The 20,777-nt window shown below is 53.3% G+C and overlaps 2 long non-coding RNA genes across 2 annotated transcripts; one reads left to right on the forward strand and one right to left on the reverse strand.

The window, feature by feature from the left end:
- Nucleotides 1-799: 799 nt before the first annotated feature.
- On the reverse strand, nt 800-9,708 carry LOC123794807 (uncharacterized). The gene is made up of 3 exons (XR_006780248.2): nt 9,320-9,708; nt 8,822-9,177; nt 800-1,213 (listed from the first exon to the last, which is right to left on the reverse strand). It is a non-coding gene; the product is annotated as an uncharacterized LOC123794807 (long non-coding RNA).
- Nucleotides 7,517-20,777, forward strand: LOC148107814 (uncharacterized). Its single transcript, XR_015721685.1, has 3 exons — nt 7,517-7,766; nt 9,653-10,375; nt 20,112-20,777. It is a non-coding gene; the product is annotated as an uncharacterized LOC148107814 (long non-coding RNA).

A 20,777-nucleotide genomic window follows, 5' to 3' on the forward strand; every position in this document is an offset into this window, starting at 1 on the left:
CTGGGTGGCACAGAGGTTAGGCGTCTGCCTTCGGCTCAGGGCGTGATCCCGGCGTTATGGGATCGAGCCCCACATCAGGCTCCTCCCCTGGGAGCCTGCTTCTTCCTCTCCCACTCCCCTGCTTGTGTTCCCGCTCTCGCTGGCTGTCTCTGTCTCTGTCAAATAAATAAATAAAATCTTAAAAAAAAAAAAAAGAAGTCAAAAATTGATGGGGCCCCTGGGTGGCTCAGTCAGTTGAGCATCTGACTCTTGGTTTCGGCTCAGGTCGTGATCTCAGGGTCGTGAGATTGAGCCCCAGATCGAGCTCCACACTCTGCGTGGAGTCTGCTTGTCCCTCTCCCTCTGCTCCTCCCCCTGCTTGCACACATGCTCTCTCTCCCTCTCTCAAAATAAATAAAGAAATAAATAAAATCTTTAAAAAGAAGTCAAAAATTGAAAAAGAGAAAAAAATTGAAAAAGAACATAAATCATAAATCACAAAAATAGAATTTAAATCTTGATTTATATAAAATCTTTGCATCCCCAAACTGGAGAATACACGTCCTTTTCAAGAACACATGACAAAATATTTACAAAAATGGGCCTTTATAAGGCAAGTCTCAAAAAAGGCCAAAATTTTTTATATATTTTGTGACCACCACGAAGTAAAATACAAATCCAATCTCAAAAGGAGAAATAAAATCTTGTCTGGAAAACTTCAAGTACTCTCCTAAATAATTTATAGGTCAAAGAAAAATAATTAAAGTCATGAAAGTTATAACGAAATAATAATGAAAACGATACACATCAAAATTCGTGGATGCAGCAAAATAGTCTTTATTGGAAAACGTGCAGTTTGAAATACACTGATAATCACATAAGATTGAATGTTAACGAACTACATAGTCAGTGAAAGACTCAAGAGGACATTCAAAGAGAGTAAAAGCAGAAATAAAAGCAAAAGCAAATGAATCGGGAGACAAACTCAAAAGCTGGTTTCTGAGATTATTAGACCTGACAGACTTAAAAAGAAAAATAAAATAGCAAGATGCAGCCAGGGATAAAAAACGAGCCGGTGGCAGAAACAGCCTTCAGGTCGACCAGCGGTGGTGTGGATGCGACAAAAGCCTGCAGGACTCTCCTGGCCGCGGGGGAAGCACATCTCCCTCTGCTTTCCAGCTGGCCACATGTTGTGCACGTCTTCTCAATCTTCGTATCTTCACAGGTTGGCTGTCTAGCACATAATAGATATTCAGGGGGTCTGCGCCTAAAATCAAATCCCATTCTGGAGCAGACAGTCCCTGGCCCCAGTGCTGGAGCAAACAGAGTCTGTGGACAGAATTCTCAACAGAGAATCGCATTAGGATAACATTCGGCTGTTCCTAATGTTAAATAAAGCACCCAAGTTTAGGAATACTTAAAAAAAAATAATCAAATCAAAGTTATCCTTATTGTAATAATCTTCTCCCCTGCTTGGGTGAGACCGACCTGAATGAGGGAGAGATGGGTCGCGTCTGGCTGGGGCAGGGGTGGGGGCGGGGGCGGGGGAGGGCGTGGCGTTCTTCACCCAGGATGCACGGGAGACTGTGTCCCACGTGTCTGCCAAGCTGTTGCGGGGGCAAGGAGGTTGACGACCCCTGGTTGTTAATGATGGCTGTGCCTGAGCCCTGTATGGCCAAGAGACCTTGATCTGCCGGATTTCCACAGCAGTCTGTGAAATCAAAGAGTTGGTCTCAGCTCGCACAAACACCAAAAGTGGGTCAGGAGCAAGATCGAGAACGCTCAGGGTAAGGATGGAATATTTCTGGCTGGAAATGGAAAATGGCAAGGATGCAGGCCGCTGAGGTCTAGGATTTCAGAGGTAGTAGGGAGGCCTCCTAACCCCTTCCAAAAACACCACCCTTTCCAGGCACGGAGGCCTGAACCACTCCTTTGTGGCTCTAACCCCCAACTTGGCTTTGTCCCCTAAAGCGAGGTCACCCCTAAGCCTTATCAGCCATTGTGAACTCTGTGAATTCATGTGTCGGATGCTTTCCTGACTTGAGGTTTCATGGGGGCGGGTTGGGTGGAGTGAGCTGAGGGCAGGCAGGCAGGAGGCTGTGAGGACACTGGCTGCCTGAGGGAAAAAGAGGGCGTTAAAACCACCTAACACAGTGTTCTGCCCAGGGCCAGTCCTGAGCTTGCAGTGAGCTGAAGGGAGAGCCCACAGGCTGGGAGCCAGATGCCATCCGGATGCCCCAGTGCTGCTGGAAGCCTGTGGCCTCTCTGGGTCAAGGGCCAGGAGCACAAGCAAACCAGCAATCAGAGAGCGGAGGGAGACACACACAGAACATCTGGCTCTGCAAATAACAGCTTCCAGGGAAGCGGCCGCACGTGAGTGCGCTGTGGACAGGCTGCGCAAGCAGCTATCTCTCCATCATCTACCTGCCCCGTCAGCAGCAGCGGGGAGTCTTTGAAGGTAAAGCCCAGCCACCCCAAAACAGTAATAACACGCATTTGAAAGGCACTTTACAACAGAGACAGGGCTTTCAAATGCGTTATCGGCTCAAGCCTCACAACATCCTCTGGAAGTATGTATTTAAGACTGTTTTTACGTTGCAAAAGAGGAAACTGAGGCTCAGCAAAGATAAGAAACTATGGCAGAGCTGGGACTGCTCACTGAGCCGCCCATCGTTTATGCCTTTGCTTCTCGGAGTGTGGTCCCAGGACCAGCAGCATCAGCCTACCGTGGGAGCGTAAATAGGGAGTCTCAAACCCAGACGTAGCGAATCAGAATCGGTATCTTCCCAGGATATTCACATGCCATATGCACATGAAAATGTGAGAAATACTATTTCCACCCTATCAGACCATTCCTCATAAACACCTGAACACCTGAGGATCGGCTTGAGTTCTACACGCTTGGGAAGTCTCGGTGGTCTTGAGTTGGAAGGCGCTTCTCAAAAGCACCTGCCCCTACTCCATCCAGGTGAAACTGATGACACGGACGTGTTTTCAGAAGCCAGTTCCCAGCAACTATGAGGTGACAAACCCGAGTCTCCTCTCTTTGGGCTCAAAAGGCTTCCATTACACCTGCCCTCTTCCTATTTCTTTATTACTTTCTTAAGTTTTCATATCTGGTGTTTTCCATTTGGGGTTCTGTTTCAAAAGCAGGCTTTCTTCACCAATGATGTGCAATTTAGGCTAATGGTAAACTTTATTGCGTTTCCGGAGCATATGTTGTTAGAAAATGAAAACAAGAACAAGAACAAAAGCAATGATGGTGTTTTCTTTGCTTGGTATGTGCTACTAAATTTTCAGTGTTTTTGTACCCATAGTTCAGTCACATGCTTGGCGGCTGTAGAAAACCAGCCCGGTATGAGGGATTGGTCCTGGGGAAGCTGGGGCGATCACTGGGTTGGTTACAAATATACATTAGAGATAATAACATGTGGAGACATACACTTAATAATAATGTGTGAAGAGCTATCTATGTATCTGAAAGATGTGGGCCACCCTAAAACTTGTGTCTGTCCAACACAAGTGCAGGACTTCGGCAATTTTCTAGTTAATTTACTAAGTCTAGATGGCCAAACCAGATAATTCAGGCCAGTGGTCGATTTTTTAACCTAAATATTCTGGTTTGGCTGTCTCCATTTACAAAGTTAACCTGATACTTGCCAAATCACCGAGTGTGAGCCCTAGCGAGGGGAAAGAAATGCTCATGTGAGTGTGAACGCACGCTGGTTTTAATACATACATTTACATGTAATTCCATTTAGGTCATTTTGCTCTTTGAGAGGAAATAATATCAACTCCAACACCCATCCCACAGCTGGTGGGATACCCAGGGTCCCTCTCAATATTGCCAGGAATGTTTGGGATAGCACTGGGGGTGGCTTTACGTCCCCCTACCTACCCAGTCACTTCTGGCTCCCAGTCCCTGCTTCTGTGGCAGTTTCTCTCCTTCTTATGTCTTGTCTCCTGTGCACATTTCCACTCCCTACTTGCATTGAATCAAACATCTAATTTAATCCATTTTCCATGATTTCTCCAAAACATCACTCACCAAGACCGCTGGATGTAGTAGACTTTCCCTACAGACGTGGAAGCGACTGAGGGGCAGCTCTTTGCTGCACAAGAGAATAGATCATAATGGTGATTTACTAGAATCTCTGTCCTTAAAAGTCCTGCAGCTCTTCCCTTTCTCCACATTCCCACCGTGGGGAATTGTCTTGACTTGGGCTCAACCTCCTACCATGTTTGGTTCCTTCTTCAGCCAAGTTCCATCTAAGATAAACAGCTCTCCCCCACAAATCCCTCTCTGGGTTCTCTTTGTCTCAGTGCAAGCCATCCCATTCCACGACTGCCTCCACCACCCAGATGGCCTGTCATGATGTTTGTTCAACAAAGGGCCCGGGATGTACTCTCCCGCAGACTGTCAGTGACCGTGGACCCTCTCCCGATGCCATCAATGCCTTCTGTTACAGAATAGAGAGATGGACAGCGTCCGGGTGTTAGTGTGTGGGTGAATGTACATGCAAGCATGAGTGAGAGGACGGTCATGCGCACGGGTGCACGTGTGTGACTGTGTGCACGCACAGGTGGGGAGCAGCCCTGGGAATCAGACCAAAGGCAATTAGGAAAATGTGTCAGGTGCATCTAGATCCATTCATCAGGTGTCGGAGTCGATGCTGGGAAATTCCATGTGTCAGTCCCATAAAGGACTCAAGGACGGGATTCCCCACATCCAAGCTGTATTTCCTTGGGGCAACATAGACACAAAGGAAAGTAAAGAGGTAGAACCATGGGAAACGGGAAAGACAAAAAGAATGAGTGGAACTGCAGGTTCCAAGGTCATCTTGCTTCTCAGAGACCTGGGCTAGAGCAACCTGCCTCAAAGGTCACTGGGAGGGAAAAAGCTGGATGGAAGTTTCTACTCCTTAGGCATAGAAGGCCCTGGGGAGGGTGAGCAAGATGGACTGTGCTGTCTGTCCTTCCCAGGAATCTCTGATGCCCCCAGAGCCTCCTTGTCAAAGTGGGGGAAGGGCCTGGCCTTCCCAGAGGGGGAAGGAAGGCAAGAATGCCCTCTTGGAACCCAACCTGAGCCGAGAATCTATGACACATGGGTTTCAGGGAAAGAAATGTGAGCCTAAGCTGTGGCCCAAGGTAGAAGGGACAGGACCCTCAGAGTGCAAGAGAGGTCAGGGTGGGGTTGACATTTCACCAGCCCCTTCTCCCATACTGCTTCTACCCTCCAGGGCCTACTTACCTCTGGAGAATGAGGTCACTAGACAGTATGTTTAATGTCACTAGGAGAGGCTGGTGAGACCAGGATGCCAGTGGCCGTGTGCTGACGGCCTGCCCTATCATGTGTCCAGGCAGCTCCCCTGGGCCTCGGTGTAAAGAAGCTGTTAGAAAGTTTGTGCCCTACCCCCTGTTGCGGGGAGTGTTGTCTGGGTGAGTCCTCCCTCCCATCGCCTCCTCCTGCCCAACTAGCCTCTGGTCTGGTTCTGCCGGCTGAGACACTCCAAGAGGGATGAATCCTTCTCCAGGGGATTAGAAAACCCAGACTGCATCCAGCCCCATCACTTTCTTCCTCTGTGACCTTTGCTAAGTTACAGAATTGCCTGAACATGTGTGTCCGTGTTTATGAAATGGCAGCAATAGTGCTTTACCTCGTGGGGGAGTCCGGAGGATTAAAGGAGGCAGAACAGGGACAGCACCCAGCCCTGTGTCTGGGGACAGCGGGTACTGGTGATGGCTTTCCTCCCAGGGCCAGATCATGTCATCCAGTCCTCAGGGACAAGTCTTACTCATCTTTATGCCCTCAGGACCTGGCCCCGCGCCCAGCGAGCCCTAGGGTATCCGGAGAGCGTGTGTTGAAATGAACAAAAATTGAGGACAAGTCAGAAGGTCATGGAAAAGGAAAGGTCTGACAGGTTCTGCCTGCAACCTTAAAAGGTCAAGGACCTCAGTCCCCACGGCCATGCCAGGACCCAGCTCCCCCACCCCCCACCCAGACCTCAGTGCATGTCTCTCCCAGCTTCCTCTCTACCTCCGTCCAAGGGTGCTGCATGCTGGTGTGCTGCGGACGTGCTCTGCTCCTGCCTGACGGGGTCTCAGACAGCTCCAGCTGACCCCCTGCCCCCCACTCTGCCCACTGTCCCTTGGCCCCATGGTACCGTCAGGCTCTGACCCCACTTCCATACCCCCCCTCCTCACTCACCAGGTTACCAGATAAAATGCAGGATGCCCAATTACATTGTCATTTCAGACATACACCGACAAATGATTTGGTGTTCATCTGAAATTTAAATTTAACCAGGTGGGGGCGCCTGGGTGGCTCAGTCGTTAAGCATCTGCCTTCGGCTCAGGGCGTGATCCCGGTGTTATGGGATGGAGCCCCGCATCAGGCTCCTCCGCTGGGAGCCTGCTTCTTCCTCTCCCACTCCCCCTGCTTGTGTTCCCTCTCTCACTGGCTGTCTCTCTCTGTCAAATGAATAAATAAAATCTTTAAATAAATAAATAAATACATAAAGTTAACCAGGTGTTCCATATTTTTATTTGCTAATCTGGCGATGCTAGGTAGGGAGGATCATTCCACCAACCGCAGGCTTCCCATCCTCTATACCCTCCTTCCAGGCCCACCAGAACCCCAGTGCCGATAGCAGCCGAGACCACCCACTCACACACTCAGCCCCTCATTCAGCAGACAGTAGCGTCTGTCTATCGAGCCCCCAGCCCTCTGCGAAGCGCTGGAGGCTCAGTGGTGACAACACCACAGTCCCTGCCCTCATGGAGCTTATACTCTAGGCTAAACAAAGCAATAAAATGTTTACAAGTGTCGTAAGCCAGGGATTAGGAAAAGAAACTGAGGAGAGGGTTGAAATTGAAATGAAAGGAGGAGGGCTGGTTTGGAAAGGGCGACAGGACAGGAAAATCTCCCTGGGGAGACACTCAGGCTAATCTGAGGGATGAGAATGGGGCTGGCTGTGTGTGTGGTGGGGGATTCCAGGCCCCGAGGCAGGAAAAGAACTTCGACCATCACGGACTCAAATAAGACACCCCCCCCCCAGGTGCTGGGGCAGTGGGGAGGACACAAGACAAAGCTGGAAATGAGAAAAACAAAACAAAACAATGCTTAAGGCCTTTGAGGCTCTGGTCCTGTTCTGAACACGCACACACGCACGCACGCACGCACACACACATGCACATTGACAGGCTTGTGGGGAAAGGGTTTATAGTCTGAATGATGATTCTTACTGCTTCCTTGAGACTGAAACTAGAAGCCTCAGTTGGAAGCAGGCAGACCAGTTACAAGGCCATCGCAGAGTCCAGGTAAGAGAGGATGGTAGTTTCTTTGAATGAAAACGGGGTGGTGGCAGTTGAGAGACATGGTGGAATTCGAAGAGGAGGAACCCGCTTTGGAGGAAGGATTTGCTGGACTTGCTGAGAATTGGGTGTAAAAGGTAAAGAGGACTCAAGGACTGCAGTCTTTCGCAACTAGGAAGGTGAAGAGGATGCAGGCAAGACTGGGGCATAACAGGGTGAGAATCAAGAGTTCTTCTGGCAACGGGTTATGTTGGAAACATCTGGGAGTCCTCAAGAAGAAATGTCAAGTCTGTTTCTAGGAATCAGGGCTCAAAGAGGAGGAATGGGCCAGTCATGGACTGGCATCCACATGGCAGTGCCTACGGCAATGCACCCATGGAGGGAGGAGCTCAGGACCGAGTCCAAGGTCATCGGCATTAAAGCCACTTTGGAGAGGAACCTGCAGGAAGAAAACCAGGAGAGCCCCATGTATGGTAAGCCAGAGAGGGGAGCCGGCTGAGTTCAAGCTGCACACAGAGGGGAAGCGAGGCCAAGAAGCTGGGTTTGGCGACTTTCTTACAAGTGGGTGTGGTGGGGCAGAAGCCAGATTTGGGGGGAGGGTGAAGAGGGAATGGCAGAGAGGAGGTAAGAAGAGCCAGTGTCACCCACTCTTGGGAGGAGTGTGGCCGTGAAAGCAGCAGGGCCGTGCAGCTGTGGCTGGAAGGGCATGGGTCTTGGAGGGGTTTTTAAAGATGAGAGCTACAGTGTGTTCAGCATGTTTGCATGCTGGTGGGAACATCCTGGCGGGAAGCTGGAGAGGAAAGATGCAAAGGAGAGAGGGGCTAACCCGCCCTCAGACACCCCTGGCTTCCCCAACCGAGATGAGGGCGACCTTGCCCCTGGACCCAGACCCAGGTACCTGGTCCCTCCCCGGAGTTGGATGGACGGGCAATGCCCAAGGCTTGGGGTAAAGGAAGCTGGGAGGGAAGGCCTGTCTTGCTCTGGAAATAGAAAACCGACACCAGTAACTGAGTAACTCCTGGACAGGGAGCAAAGGCACCGAAGGGGCAGAAATAATCTGTCCCGCTTGGGCAGTGAGGCAGATCCGATGCGGGGTGGAGAGGCCCAGCCTGCGGTCGCTCAGCCCCCAGCATCCCTCCTCGGCCCACAGGGCAAGCACTGCTCTTCTCAGTCTTACTCTGCGCCCCCCGCCCCCAGAAGCGATGGGGCCTGGCAGGCAGAGCGTCGTCAAGCCAAGGTCACGCACTCAGTGCCTAGGCCAGCCAGCTCAGTTCCCTCTGCCCCTACAGCCACTGCCTGCTCCAGACCCCAGGCAAGCGTGCCACCCAGATGGACAGACCGATAGACAGGGCAGAGCCGCCCTGAGCCCTGGCCAGGCAGAGGAGCCTAAGCACAGGGTTCCGGTTCCCTACACCCCTCAACCCCCCTCCCCCCCGGCCACTTGCTCTCCAATCACCCCAGCTGCTCAAGTCCTAACTCCCAGCAGACAGGCCTCCGTCTTCTGAGGTCCTGAGCTTGTGTTACGTACCTCCCGCCCCCCAGCTAGACTGCAGTTTCCTCCCGGCTCCTCACAGCAGCTGTGAGTGGATGGAGCGGTGGGCCGCTTCCGGAGTGCAGAAGCTGCTGACAGGATCTGGGCCTTCTCCCTCGTAGCTTCAGCACCTCTGTCTTCTCTCACCTTGGGGTGCAGGCTGCCCGGGCTCACCGCTAAGATCACATCTCATGGGCCGATGTCGGGAGATGAGCAAGGCCTGAGGGGAAGTTCTGTTCTGGGTTCAGCTCCCAGGTCTGCTCTTCCTCCGCAGTGGGCCTTGTCCGAGGAAAACAGGGGTTTGAGGGAAAGCAGGTGCCAGGCTCCAGAGAAGGGGGTTGGGCCCCTCTCTGCTGAGGAGGAAAAGCAGGTGAGAATCACTGACCTGGGAAGTTTCCATGAACTCTGGCTATGGGGGAGAAGGGAGGGAGAGGGCAGCAGGAGCAGAGCCAAGAACAGGGGGAGGGAAGCAACCTCGCAAAGTAGTTTCCTTACCATAAACTTCTAATTGGATCCCATGGTAAACAGATCCACTAGACGGGCCCTGAGCAATGAGGAGGGCTGGGCACCGCTCACCACCGGGACATCATAAGAGGTAGAGCAAGGGGGATCATGGGCCTGGACCACTGGGGTGTGGATCCTGGGCGACAGGGAGGCAGCTTGCCCAGGTCAGACACAAAGGCTGTGCCCATCCCCGTCCCCTCTGCCTCCCAGCACAAAATGTGGTCTGTTTATGTGAGTGTGAGTGAGAGGGGAGGGGCCATGGGGTCTTTGGGAGCCCCGAGATCTGTACCAGCTGCTGACTCAGCCATCCCCCCCCCCCCCCAGGACACCTCTCTCCCAAGCTGATGGGAACAAAACGGCCGCAAGTTTCCAGTTGTAAAAATCGGGGAGGAGCCATCAAGAACAAAGATCAAGGCTTCGGATTTTCCATGACACTTGGGCAGGGGCGGGGGCACCGGGCCTCTCTGGCACGGTTCCCATGGCCCGTGCCCTCTGGGAAGCAGGAAGCCACCATGCGGGCATGGGGCACAGCCAGCCTCACCATGGGCGCGGCGCCCTCTCCTGGGGCGGCCTTGGCAGGAGGCGAGCTGCTGGCCTTGCAGGTTGTCCGCGCACAGGCTTCTGAACTCTAGGCCTTTCCAGCCCCAGTGGCTCTCGGGGATGGACGGATGGACAGCCTCAGGGGCCCGGAGCTCAGCCAGCAGCCGCTGAGCCTGCAGTGCGAGGAGAGGTCAAGGCTCAGGAGGGAGAAAGGGAAGGAGATTGAGACAGAGCACAGGAGAAGGGAGTGTGGACTTTGCGGCAGGTGGGGTGGTGGGGCGGCTGGAGGTCAAAAGGCAGCGGGACTGGGCTGCCTCCCAGGGTCAGGCCAGTCTCTGTCCTGCTGCTCCCCACGCACCAGACTGTCCACCTCAGGAAGACTGGGGCAGCTGAGAACCAGAGGGGCCGACCCGTCAGACACGCGATGGTACCTGTTGAGTGGAGCGCTCCTCAGCTGTAATAAAAAGTGGAAGAAATCCACGCAGACTGACAGGGACGATGGCCGAGGTACCGTGAGTGAGAAGAAGTTGAAAAACAATACGCAGAATCTGATACTATTTTGTTAGAAATAATTACGTTTAATCAGCAACTAGTAATTAACGGTTGCCTTTAGATATGTATAGCTAAGTAACTGTTCATTTGAATGTGCTTAGAAAGAAGTGCAGAGGACACCTGCCAAATCGCTCAAAGAAATTATGTCTGGGATCACAGAAAAAAGGAAAGACTTTGTATTTGAAATTCCTACGACAACAATGAATAATTTTTAATGAAAAAAAAAAAGCTGAGGGCGGGGGGAATGGTTCTGAGCAGTCCAAGTGTGCAGATAGAGCTGGGCAGGTCAAAAGGTGACCTGCCAGGGGCACACATACTCACACGCGTGCTCACGCCAACCGCACCTGGCCCACCGAGGAGGACACACCTGGTAGGTCTGGCAAAAATTTGGGCCACACCTTGCTCAGGCACATCCTCATGGCCCCGGGCTTGCTTGGCATGTGTCAGGCAGGGCCCTTTCTAGGCATCCATCCCATCCCAGATGGGCTTCTAGCTCCTTCTAGCTAGAGGGTATCTTTCCTATCTTCCAGGTACTCTCCGCTGGGCCTCCATCCTTTCTTGCCAGGTACTCAAACAGCAGGGCCCTAGGTGAGTCAACAAATCCAGGAGGGGAACATCTGGCTTGGCCGCGAAGAGGGCCTCCCCCTTCTCTGGGCACTAGGGTGCTGCTCTCCAACACAGGGGTTGTCCTGGGGATTCTGATTTGATAAGAAACTGCCCCAGGCATCAGCCAATCCAAATATGTTCCAGGTTGTCCGTTTACTGGTTGGGTGGCCTTGGACTTGTTATCTAACCTTTCTGAGCCTCAGTTTTCTCATCTGTAAAGTGGGAATAATAAGGTTGCTGTGAAACTCAAAAATGATACTATCTAAGAGACTAAATGCTTTGGAAGATAAACAAGGAAGTGGCGATCACAGAAGTCAGGAGACAGTTCCCTCCGGGGTGGAGAGGTGGGGCTGATGAGGGAGGCACTCAGGACTTCTGGGACGTTGATGGTATTCTATTTCTTGACCTGGCCTGCGGAAATGTGGGTGTATGATTTAAATTATTTATTAAACTCTACATATATGTTTAATAGAAGTATATTTCTTCTCTCAATAAGAAAAAAATGCCAAGTTTCATGTTCAGCGTAAATGTAAAATTATATTAGGAAGTACAAATTCCCATTTGTACCCTCTGAGAAGCCTCTGGGACTCTAAATTTTGCTGTGGTCCAAGTTAGCCGGCTGTAAGGATCACCTAATAAGCAGCAATTTCAGTCATAAATTTAGACCTGTGTTGCTTTCCTTACTGGGGGAGACCTAGGACTGCAGATGGGCCTCAGGGGTGTGCATCATTATGAGGGAGGCCTCGAAGACAGCTGTCAGTCCATGCACAACCCTGAGCCGGCTCTTCCCCGGCTCCTCGGCCCTGCAGACTGCTGAGCACTGCAGGCACACCCTCCCACCCAGACTTCCTGGCCAGAGTACTCCTCACCCTGCAAAGAGCGAAGTGCTCTGAAACCCAGACGGCCTCCTTTCCACCCCCACCCACCACCCCTTATTCCTCAACAGCTCGGCCACTTCCTTGGTCCTCAGGCCCAGCCATTTCCGGCTAGGCTGGCACCCCACCTCATGCCTGAAAAGTCAGCCCCCCGATTCCCAGCCTGTCCTACCCTTGCTACTGGCTCCCCGAGACTGCAAGGCACTCTGCCCCCCACAGCTTCTCCAGGCTCCAGAGCCCAGTCTGCATGGGGGCATCACCCCCCTTCCGGGCTCTGACTCCAGTGGAGGGAGCCTTCCGGAGAACAGAGAACGTGGCGTGGAGGGCAGGACCTCCCTGCCGGCCCAGGCATGAGACCCCATGCTGGGTCCCCCCACCCCCACCCCGCACCCGATGGCACCAGGCAGCCCTCAGGGCTGAGCCCACCCTGCCATCAGAGGCCACAGGAATTTCCATGTGGCTCTGGCCAGGGGCACTGCCTAGTGACTGTCAATTCCCTACCCCCACGTCTGACTTGCTCCTTGTCTCCTTCTGACTCGGCTTCTGTTCGACTCTATGATTTACTTTCTCTCCCATCCTGGAATTTCTGTGGGTCTCTGTCTCAGCAATCTTCCCCGGCCAGCACAGGGGCAGAGTGGACCTTCCCTCTGTGGGGGGGGGCAGCCCGTGGCCCCTGCTCCTGGCCCTTGGCCTGGGCCTCTGCCAGCTGGGGGGGGGGGGTCTCCCTGGCTGAGGCCCCACCCCCAGTGGGGAGGTGACTAAGGTGACAATTTTGGAAAAAAGCCTGCGGGCCTCAGAGGCAGAACAGAACTGAGAGGAAAGAGACTGCTGATGAAGTTGGGGTTGCGGGAGGAAGGCACTTCTCTTTGAAGTTCAGGAGCGTGGGGTGGTGTTGGGGGAATGAAAAGCAACTGGGGTGCACGGGGGCTCTCTGAGGTATTGTATGATAAAGGCTAAGAAGGACGTCGGGTTCTGGAGAAAAACAGGTCTTGGGGGAAATAGAGGTGGATTTCAGGGATCGGTTCTGATATTAAGTTCTTTTCAGTGTCTAACCTCAATCCTGCCTGCTGCAGAGCCAACCCTTTCCATCTGTTTGCTTCTTGCATCTTCAGAATTCACGTGCGGCATAAAGTGAAAGAGAGCGCAAGAGGCACTTGTGAGCAGCAGAGAGGCTCTCTCCTCAGCCCGGGAAGCCACCAGGGTGTCCCCTCCCACCCCCCATCACCTGATGGCGCCCCAGTCCTTGGCACAACCCGGGGACCGAGCTGTGGGCAGTGGCAGCTTCAAATCACTTAGACAATCTTCCTTTCACTAGTTTATTTATTATTCTTTTCCCACCTCTCCACCCCTTCCCCACCAGCTGCTTAAAATATTTTTTCAAACAGAAAAATCCAACCACAGCTGGAAACCAACCCTAAAGTTAGAGGAGAACGTGGGAGCTGCCAGGGAAAATTGCCGGAGTTCAGGCGGGGCTGTGAGAGGAAGGGCCCCAGCCACGGAGACAGCCCCGCTCTGCAGGGGCCCCGGGGGTGGGGCTGTGGACCAGGGGAGAGGGCACTTGGGTCCCATCCTCGTCCCACAAACAGTCTGCAAGGACCCACCGTGCGGGGGACACAAATCGGCTAAAGTAAAAGAGAGGGACCCTCCCCTCAAGGCGCCGTGGGCTTAAGGAGGAAGTAGGGCACAGACACGAATGTACCAATGACAACAGCCTCCACGGAGAGAGGATTTCCCACCCAAAGGTGCTGGTCTTGACACACACCTACTCACTCAAAGCCCTATCAACCCTGTAAGGAAGGTACTGTTGTTATCCCCGTCTTGCGGAGGAGCAAACTGAGGCACACGGAAGTTAAGAAACTCACACACCACCATACAACTGGTATAATAGTCGGGCTCTCAGCCCCTAGGCTATGCTGCCTCTCTAGGATCATGCAAGGGGAGAGGCACCCCCCACCCCAGGGAGAGAAGTACAAACAAAGTAACACGAGATGGTCCCCGGCAGAGGGTCAGGACAGAAGTGCTTCATGGAGGAAGTAACATATGTGCTGCTTCTGGAAGGGGAGTGGCGATTGAGGGCCTAAGCTCAGTGGCAGGGATACAACCGTAAGAGCAGAGAAAGCTGAGGCAGAAGCAGGGGCAGAAACAGGACCCCAGAGGCCCAGCTCCCAACATATGGCGCCCATCACGCAAGAGGCTGTCCTCCCAGCAGCCAGCGCGGAGAGGAGGAAGATGCCAGGCCGCCACTGTGGACAGTCATCTGGATTCACGCTCCATCTCTCCAGCACCTTCGGCTGCTTCTCACCTCTGACGCCTCCCTTACCTGCCCAGTTCTCTCACTCTTACTGTTGGTACTGTCCCCTACAAACCTGTCCATAAGGACGGGGGAAAGACAAAACAAGAACACTCAAAAACTCTCTTTGATACAAATGTTTGGTGCAATTTAATTTGGACAAAAATCACCAAGCTATCTCGGTTGGGATGGATGGCCCACTAGAGTGGCCACACAGCCATGTGGCCCAAAGACCCCAAGAGATACGGTGGTGGGTCATTGGACTGGACCCTTCTCCCTGCCCTGCCTCTTCTTGTCTCTGTGACCTTTACCAGGTCACTGGGCGTCTCTGGGCCTCAGTCCTCTCTGGATCTGTCTGGCGTGCTCCCTTTCAGATCCAAAAGCCCCATGAGCTGAGAGCCTCTGAGTCCTGCTGGGTCCTCTTCTCCACACCTAAGGACTTGGAATGACCAGCTGGGGGTGCTCAAAGCCAATTCAAAGATGGTGACAATACTGCCAGGTCACTGGTCTGGCTATTCTCCCATATGCCTTCAACTGTAAGCTTCTGAGCGCCGGTTGATAGGGAACCATTATCGTGATGATTGCTGTGGTGTATTGAATGCTTACTACCTGACAGGCACTCTTCTAAGAGGCTGTCATGGAATAAATTATTCCATCATTTTAACAATGTCACACATGAGGAACCCGAGGTACCGAAGGGGTTAAGGTCAGTGCCCAACGTCACACAGCTAGTGACAGGCTGAGCCATGATTCCCATGCAGCAGTCTGGCTCCAGAAGCCACTGGAAGATGGCAGGTGCAGAGCTTCCATGGAGGACGTGGGGAGCCCCTGGAGGGAGGGGACTATGTTCTATTCATCGCTTTCTGCTAGAGCCCAGACTCCCTGAAAGATTGGGCTGGCCTTGACTGGCATGGGGTAGAGCCGGGAGACAGCGTTGTGAGTCCTAACGAGTTGCTAGTGTCCAGGAATTTCCATAAACTAGATGCCCCCATGCCCATGGCGTGAAGGGCTCTGAGCCCATTCCCAGCTCTGAACCAGTTCGGCCCCAGCCAGAGCCACCAGCTGCAAGCTCCTATCTGTTCCAAGGTGGGCCTCGCCTGTGGGCATCCAGATCCCAGGAGCTGGCTGCTTCCTGTCCCACCAGGCAAGGGCCGGCCAGCCAGTCCCAGGCCTGCTGCTGCAGTAACCCAGCTTTGGGTGGGCTCCTTCCCTTAGAAGCTGGCCACCTCCTGGACCCTCCTGTGGACAGGAAAAACCCCAAACCTCTGCAGGTTTTAAGGCTGAGCCTCAAGGGGAAGAGAACTTGCAGGGTGGAGGCCTCCGGTGCTGGGCCTCCCACGCCCCCTGGCGGAAGGAACAGAGCTGTGCACAGGCCTGTACTGCCACCTAAGTCCAGCCTTCCCTCCCCTCTCCTGCCCTCTGTCCTCTCTCCTCCAGCCTCTAGTCACTCACCATAACTTCACGTCCACTGGGTACCAAGCACATGCCATGAGGTGGGGACACACAATGTGTCCTGTGACTATGACACTGTCCCTGCCCTAAGGTACCCCCTCATTCATTCACTCAACTCACTCAACTACTCTCTGCCAGGCTTTCTTCTAGGCTCCAGGGACACCATCCCTGCCCTCGGGGAGTTTATAGTCTAAGAGGACAGTCGCTCTGGTTCACAGGCAGGTGTAACAGCAGGGAGAGCACAGGTGCTAGACATGAGTCCAACGGACGGATGTGACGGCACCTGCCCGGACGCTGAGCGGTGTGTGTGCAGGGACAGCAGGAGATCGGTTTGCAGGGAAGATTGCAGAGTGGCATCCGGGCTAGGCTTCGATGGTTGTGTAGGAACTCTCTGGGTGCAGGAAATGGGGTGTGGGGTGGGGTGGGGCAGGGAGAAAAGAATGTCCTACCCAGAGAGGACAGAATGAGCAAGCACGAGTAGTTGCCGGCGTGTTCAGGGAGCTGCAAATAGTCCTCTGTGGTCGGAGCGTGTGGTTAGTGGGAAGAGAGCAGCAGGAGAGTGGAAAGGGCCTTGCAAGCTTTGGAAGGGTTTTGGGTCTTTTCCTGAAGCCTGTGAGGAGCCTCTGAAGGTTTTAAGAAACAGAATGATATGACTCCATTTGCATTTTATTAAAGGGCCTCGAGACTAGACCACTCCCTCAATCGAGTGTGAAGGAAGAGCCAGAAGGGCAGGTGGCCGTAGGTGGTGTGGTATTCGTATCCCAGCTGTGTGACACTGGGCAGGTCACTCCACTTCTCTGAGCCATGGATGCGCCATCCATCAGATGGGGGTGTTGAGACCCAGGCTGTAGAGAGAGAGGCTGTGGAGAGAACTAAATGTGAAGCTAGAGCCTTCTACACTGCCTGACTCATAACAGATACTCAGGAAACTGTTCCTTTGTTTAAGTCGAGAAACCGACTAAGAAGGCCACCGCATCGCCTCAGCAAAGATGGACATGGCCTGACTGTAGATGGAGAAGAGAAGACACCAAGAGCTAGTTGAGACAGCTGACTTGCGGGATGGGGGTGAGGATGCAAATCCTCTTGGAGGTCACCTCTGCCGTCTGTCCTCGGGACCCGCCCTGTGGCTCCCTCATTCCTCACCCACGGTTTTCACTGCCTGCTCTGCACGGGGTATCCACTCATACCCTGCTTGTCCCTCTTCCACTCGTCTGGTGGGTCTCAGATAGAGGCTTCTGGGGGCAGAAGCCCAACGCCCAGCACAGCACCACATGCAGACAAGAGTGTAATGGCAGTTTTGACGACAATCAGGTGCGGGTCTGTTTGGCCACCAGGTTTGTCCCTGAGGCTGGCACGGGGGCGGCGGCGGGGGGGAGTGTACGTCACATGTGAATAGCGGGCACACGGGTGTGACTCAGCACACGTGTTCCTCGGAGGTCGTCAGCGGTGGAGGGGCTTTTGGCGTTTACGAAGGCCCAAGGCCTGCACAGCCATCACATGGACCCTGGGGACAGGTGTTACCAGTGTTCGGGGGCCAGGTATTCGTCTCCTCAATCTGCAAGTCCCCCTACAAGAGGATCTGGTTCTGGTGTTTGTTTTAAGATGTTAGCTTGTGTTCTGGTTTTCCTTGTGTGACAGTCCCGCCTTCCAAAGAGATAATAGTCCTTTGGGTTTGATTACTGTAGGGTGGAAATATTTCTTAAAAGATTGCTTTAAGCAAATCTCCTCAACTGTCTTTATTCAATGGCTCAGCTCACCGGAGAGATGACACCGGGTATTCCTGAAGTACCACTGAGGAGAAAGGGGAAAACACGGGGAGAGCAGGGAGAGACGCGGCCTGTGCCAGGCAGGGAAGGGAGCTCCTGCAGGCCCACCCGCTGGAGGGTCCCTGAGGATTTGAGACCTTGGTCCTGGCATCGCTGTAGGGAATGGCTGCACTGTGCCCGGGCATGCCGGTCCTTGGGCACCAGCCCTGCCAGTCCAGGCCAAGATTCCTGGGCCCCAGGAAAGCAGTCACATCCCCAAACCAGAGGCCTGTGGTGCACTGTATGAGGACAAGAGAGCATGACACAGTGGTGGCCTGCTTCCCGGGCTCAAAGAAGCAAGTGCCAACTCTTTTACATACCAGGTGTCACTTAGCTTCAAGCAAGTTCTCCCGAGTGTGGAATAAAGGTAGCAGAATGAAGACCTTGAAGAGCGTTCCCAGCTCTACCCCCTCAGCCTCCATGTCAGTGAGGAGGGAGGTTACCAGAGTCCTAAACGCTCGCCTGCACAGTCTTGGCCCTGGGTGTGAGGGGAGGGTATGGAGCTGAGCAGAGCCAGTCCCTCCCCCCATCCCTCAGGGCCTTTCAGGACAGCAGCCCTTGGGACTCTACTGCTCTCAGCCTGGGAGGCCAGGGCTACCTAGAGCACAGGGAGACACCGAAGAGGCTGGAAGTGCAGGGATCCCCAGGCGGCCCCACTCTGCCCTGGCCCACCCGGAGAGCCCCAGTGAGCTCATGTCTGCAGCAACCTCACTGCTCATAACCAGGACGGTGAGACAAACCTGGAAGCCAGGCAAAGGTGAGAAGTGATGGGTGTCTCCTCAGGAATGTGCTGCCCAATTAAAACTGCCCCCCGGATGGCACAGCCTTCAGGCTGAGCCGTTCTGCAAGCATTGATTGAGAGCCTACCACGCTGGTGTGGAGCTGGGAGCTGGGGAGGTGAGGAGAAGACGAGCCACACTGGAGAGTAGTCTATCTGTCCCAGACCCACCTTCAGAAGCAGACTGTCAGACGCCTCAGGGGTTCTGCTGGTTAAGTTCCCAGGCCTCCTTCACAGCCCCTATCAACCCAAAGTCCTTTCCATCCTCACCCAAGCGCTTAGCCTGTTCCCTTCCCTTTTCAAGGCATCCACAGCCCTCCGTCTTCCTCTGGTCTCCACGTATAAAACAGGCTGCTGCCTCTTCACCGTCCCTGCTCCCGGGACAGCCTGGACCCTCTGTAATGTCCAGCTGTAGTGTGGACATCAGTCTTTGGCAGGGTTCCAACAGAGGTGGAAAGGTGAGGCAACACCCGTGTGACAAGAGGATGGACTCATTCCCCGGATTCCTCAGGAGAATTCCCTGTCAGAAGCAGGTTCTCAGACAAGAAAGCTGAACTCGGAAGAAAGGCCTCACACAGGAAAGAGGCCTCCCTCCTACTAAGAGCAGACGTTAGAAGAGCGTGGCCTACGTAGTGTGTGATTAAAGCTGTCACGCTGCTTGTGTTAAAACCCAGGCTTTAAACTAGCTCTGTGTCTGTATCTTTTAGGATTACATCACACGGTGAGAGACATGCCAAAAAACACAATTTTGGTGGGGAGTGCTCATTTTTCTCATGTAATGAGAAGTCATAAGATAGGTAGTCCAGGGGCGCCTGGATGGCGCAGTCATTAAGCGTCTGCCTTCGGCTCAGGGCGTGATCCCGGCGTTCTGGGATCGAGCCCCACATCAGGCTCCTCCGCTATGAGCCTGCTTCTTCCTCTCCCACTCCCCCTGCTTGTGTCCCTCTCTCGCTGGCTGTCTCTCTCTCTGTCAAATAAATAAAATCTTTAGAAAAAAAAAAAAAAGATAGGTAGTCCAGGGCTTGAATGTGGCTCCAAATGCCACAGGGACCAAGGCTCCTTGTATGCTTCTACCCAGCCTCCCATAGCATGCATTTCTTGCCTCATGGTCACAAGATGGCTGCCCCGTATCCAATACCAAGCCCAAATTACAAACAGGAAGAGGAAAGTCAAAGGACCAGTTGAGTTTCCGTCCCTTTTAAGGAGCTTTCCAGGAAGCGCCACACAACCTCTGTTTATATCTCATTGGCTCAAACTGTGTCACATGGCAAGAAAGGTTGGGAGATGTATTTTTAATTGAGAATATTGTTGTCCCAAACAAAATCAGATTTGTATAAATAAAGAATATAAATTGGTATAGAGCTTGCAAAGAGAGAAGCGAAGACCCGATTCCAAGAAGGAGAAGGTATGGGCTGAAGGTAAAAAAAGAGGAACAATGGCTCCTTGCTGCTTCTGATAAAGATTCTTTGCTTGACCAAACTTTAGTCAGGCTCCTAAAACTTCTCATAGGCCCATCTGTGTGCTTATTGTAAAATCCAGTTTTAGCAAGAAAACTCCCAACCCTGGGTACCTGATCATTCTCCACCATCCCCCAGGTAAATGTCTGATCACCCTGGCCCGTCTTTAGCAAGAATCCTGTTAGGTCGGTTTAGCCAGAATCCTCCTTACCCCTGATGTTTCCTCTTAGTAATTTTCCATCCACTGACTCCCAACCTGCTCCTTGGCTCTAAATTCCTACTTGCCCATACAGAGCTGTGCCCAAGCCCCCCCCCAACCCCGCAGCAAGTCCCCGTTGCAGCAGTCCCTACACCTATTCCCATGGCCCCCTTTAGTAAAGTCTGCCTTATTGTTTTTAACAAGTGTCATTCAATATGTCTTTTTTCAGCCCTTCTTACTCTAAAGGCTCAGCGGACCGACTATGACCAGCAGCCGGGCAGGCAACTAGAAAACAGAAGGGGCACCCAGCCTTCCCTATAGAATGAGGAGAGAGAGAGGGAGGTGGCGGACCTCGGACGTCGCAGGCTTCACTCCCCATGGCCACCCAGTTCAGAATCTCTCCTCTCCAGCATCATCTTAAGCAATGTCACCTGCTTAATGTCTGCCCTCCGCTGCAGGGTAAGCTCAACCTGGTAGTCCGTACAAAGAAACCCACCCTTTAAAACGTGTACTCTCATCCCTCTGTGCACGCCTTTGTGTGTGTGGACGGCTAGCGAACGGGAGGACCACGAGCAGCAGAGGGGCAGGTTCCGTGTCTTCCGCATCTTTGTAACCTCCGCGTCCACACAGCCCCTGCGCTCAAACAGGAGTTGAGAATGGCTCTGGCCGCCGCAGCGTCCTTCCTCGTCCCCAGGCAGAGACTACGCGACTCCGGAAACTTAACTCGGGCCCCTCCTGCCGTTTCTGAGGAACGGCGGAGCGTCGCCCCCTCTCCGAGTCCGCCTCCCCGGAACAGCTCAGGGTGCCGCTCTCCGCCGCCCTCTGCCGGCGCCGCCGCTGGGTTGCGAAGAGCGCATGCGCGCGCGCACGCCGGCACCTCCCCCTCTCCGCCCAG

This window comes from Ursus americanus, chromosome 25, assembly GCF_024610735.1.
Source record: "Ursus americanus isolate L20-20 chromosome 25, mUrsAme1.1.p, whole genome shotgun sequence".
NCBI lineage: Eukaryota > Metazoa > Chordata > Mammalia > Carnivora > Ursidae > Ursus > Ursus americanus.